At 40.3% G+C, this 3,871-nt stretch overlaps 1 pseudogene; it reads left to right on the plus strand.

The window, feature by feature from the left end:
- Positions 1-252: 252 nt before the first annotated feature.
- Positions 253-3,584, plus strand: LOC138064226 (uncharacterized; annotated as a pseudogene).
- The last annotated feature ends 287 nt before the right edge of the window (positions 3,585-3,871 follow it).

Raw genomic sequence — 3,871 nt, forward strand, 5'->3', positions numbered from 1 at the left:
TCTCGATATGCCTTTGGAGTATGTCACGCGGTAGGAATGCTGTGGAAGGAATGAGGATTCCTCACATCATCAGGGAAAAGTGTGTCAAACAAGGGAGAAATACATGATTTATTAGAATCAATCCAACTTCCAAAGGAAATTGCCATAATACATTGCCTGGCCCATACCAAAGACACCACAGGGATCAGTAAGGGAAATGCCCTAGCAGATGCAGCGGCAAAGGCAGCGGCACGTCAGCCACTAAAAGAGTGTATGGTTGCAATTTCAAGAACTGAACAGATTGAATGGCCTAACTTGGAAGACCCGAAAACTATGTACAAAGAAGACTGTTCGATAGAAGAGAAAAAACAATGGGAAAAGTGGGAAGTGAAACAAAATGAAGAAGGAATACGGACAATTGGCGGAAAACCGATTTTGCCAATGAAATATTTAACCACTGTAACTAGGTGGTTCCACGATAAGGCTCATGGAGGAGCAGAGGCCATAGCTAACCAGGTGCAGCAAGTATGGGCGACTCCAGTAGTTTATGCAGCTGCCAGAAGAATAGTTAGTAGCTGCTCAACATGTCAGAAGTTCTCAGGCACCAAGCCAAACCAGGAATTAGGGGCACGACCATGGGCTTATTTCCCTTTTCAATGATTACAAATAGACTATGCTGATATGCTGCCAGTCTGCGGTTACAAGCACTTATTAGTGGTAGTGGACCAATTTATCAGGATGGGTAGAAGCTTTTCCAACAAGAAAGGCAGATGCAGGAGGAGTAGTAAAAGCCCTACTAAAACAAATTATATCGAGATATGGAGCGCCAGAATCAATTGAATCAGACAGGGGCCCTCATTTTATGGCAGGAGTAATCAGCCAATTGTATAAGTCTTTAGGAATAGAGAGAAAATTACACACTCCCTATCACCCCCAATCCTCAGGACAGGTAGAAAGGATGAATAGGACATTGACAGAAAAATTAGCAAAAATCTGTGTACATACGGGGCTAGAATGGCCAGAAGCCCTAGATTTAGCTCTATGGGCTATTCGGAATACTCTGAAACAGCCCATAGGGTTAACACCTGCAGAAATTCTTTTTGGGAGACATTTAACTATACCGGGAACCTATATTTCCACCAAGACCAGCCTATTGGATGGAGATGAATGGTTAACTTAGTATGTACTGGGCATGCAAAAAGGATTTGAAGCCACTCGAAAGCAAGCCCCGTGGTACCAACCTACTCCCCCTGAAAACCAGGTACATGATATACAGCCTGGGGATTGAAGTTCTGATTAAGGTATACTCTAGAAAATCAAAATTAGAACCTAAATGAGAAGGTCCTTATACTGTGCTGTTATGCTCTTATTTCGCTGTTAAAGTTACAGGTAAAGAAAACTGGATACACCATTCGCATGTCAAGCGGGTCGTGAACAACCATCCACCAGATAAGTAATCCATCCCATGAGATGGCTGTGCATACTGCTTACGTGCTGATGATGTTGCTTACCTTGACCCATTATGGGGAATCAACAAATTGGCCATGGTCTCATGCTCATACTGGATATATGGGGAATATGGGATTAGATTCCAGTGTAAGCCGACAAGCCAATAAAGGCCTAAACCTATCAATCAACTGTGGTTATGCATGGAGCAGAGGTTTACTCAGAAAACGAATAGAGCTGGGATAGTACAAACAGACTTCCCCAACTATTAGGGAAAGTCGAACAGGAGATCAAAATAGGGTGCCAGGTAATAAATGGATCTACCCATGGACGGGTAACTCAAATTTCAACAACCAAAGTACAGACAAACACTGAACTGAAAAAGAACTGTGCCACCAAAAAATTAGACTGTTGGCACAATTTTACTCTAGTCCAGCCAGTTTTTGTATTTTGCCTTTGGGCACACAACAGTGTAGGGCTAACGTTTAAATTCAAAATAGGCATTACTGAACCTAGTACAACAACAACAGTAGTAACCCCAGCTGCAACTTTTCCTCCCAAAACAAGTATTCCAATTACCACGCCAGATAAGAGGACACTGTCCCCTCAAATTTCTGAAATTGGACCCTATGCAATTAAAAATGTGGGCCAACAACAAGTGTTATTTAATCCATCATGGTCTCTTAAACAAGTAGAACTCGTAATGCAAATTAACATCTCCACAATTAAACCAACTTGCTCACCATTTCTAAGTACCTCCTACGCGGAATGGTCAGCATGGTTGCATGAGCAAATCTTTACCTCTCCAAAATGAACAGAGAGAGATGTGACTGGTATCATAGGAACAGGATTGGGAGTCTTAAATAATATAGATGCCGAAGTGCTTGTAAATAAACTAAGTGCAACAACGAGTGAGTTGAACCACTTAAAACATCCATTGCGATCTTCTCTATTAGCATTGGGAATTAACCAATGGCTCTTATCTGATATATTGCCGCAATGGGAAAAAATTAATGAAAAAGACCACCAATTAATTGTAGATGCACTCAGTATAATACAGGACGTTTCCCTAGCCCTTAGTTGTATTCAGACTCAATTATGGGCACAAGCTATGGTAGCAGCAATTATAAGAGAGGATGAAGAGGGCACACTACCCATTGAAATCCGAAAGATAATTTGGAATAATGTGACAAAATTCAAAAAAGAGTTCCAGTCTTGGTGGTATTTGGTCAATTTTACTTATGACCCTATCAGTAATAAAGCCACAGCTTTTGTTCTAACAATGCGCGATGCTTCGGTATATATGATATACCCTATCATTGCACTGGGATTGAATCACAAGGGATCTATACTCTATCTGATAGAACATAGAATGTGGACCTTAAATAATGGAAACAAATGGCAAATGGTCGATGTTAGCGCATGCGTCGTGCGAGAGCAACAGGGATTTCTCTGTGAAAGTAATACTATCGAGGCCCAGGACATTTGTCTTGATACTGAACAAAATGTCTGTCATTTTGAAATACATCCCAATGAAACTCCTGAAACTGTACTTGTATATCTTGGAAAAGGATGTGTTTGTATGAGAACCCGTTGTGATTTCATATCTGTAGATAACATTACTGTAGGTGTAATCACTCAAATATTTGTATCTGTAACTTTACTGAAATCCTAGGATGTGACTTTAATTACTCAGCTCTTGTTACATCTCAGCAGCTGTTGCAGTCCAATTACACACTAATTCAAAATCTATTGCCTACCCCTATCAGGATGAATCCCACTTTAGTGAGAAAATTGCTACAACATGACGATTTGTACTAATTGCTGAAATGCATCCAAGATAAAAGGCAAAAAACTTTAATTACTGTTTATCACGATACGGAGGAAATACACCGAGTTTTAGAAAGAGTAAGGAAGGATGGAGACCATCAATGGTGGGAAACCCTTCTGGGATGGTCACCAACAGCGACAGGAATTTTTAATCACATACTCCATCCAGTCACAATCCTACTAGCCCAAATACTGCTGTGCTTGTTACTTGTCATCATCTTATATGTACGAGTATGGTGCCTGATAAGGCAACTAATTGGAGTGGAAGTGTTTAAATCATATAAATTGATATGCTAGAACATTGCCTGATTAGCAGAACCATATAACACATAGACTATAGATTATTGATTTTTGCATAACTTAAAAAGCTTTATTATAACTTAGTATATATAAATACTGTACTCTAGTTTAATCACTCATATGTATATCTAGCAGGAATGCTCATAAAAACAAAGGGAAGACTGTTAGAGAAGGGAATTGTAGCCAACTTAGCTTCAGCTTAGCCTAAGTCTGACTCTTGCTTAGCATAAGTGCCTAAAGTAGGTGAAGCCTGTAGGCCGCGGGACTGAACTGCAACCCAAAGAACATTGCTGACGACGCAACTGCAAAATCAGCT

The sequence above is a fragment of the Struthio camelus genome, chromosome W (assembly GCF_040807025.1).
Source record: "Struthio camelus isolate bStrCam1 chromosome W, bStrCam1.hap1, whole genome shotgun sequence".
Classification (NCBI taxonomy): domain Eukaryota; kingdom Metazoa; phylum Chordata; class Aves; order Struthioniformes; family Struthionidae; genus Struthio; species Struthio camelus.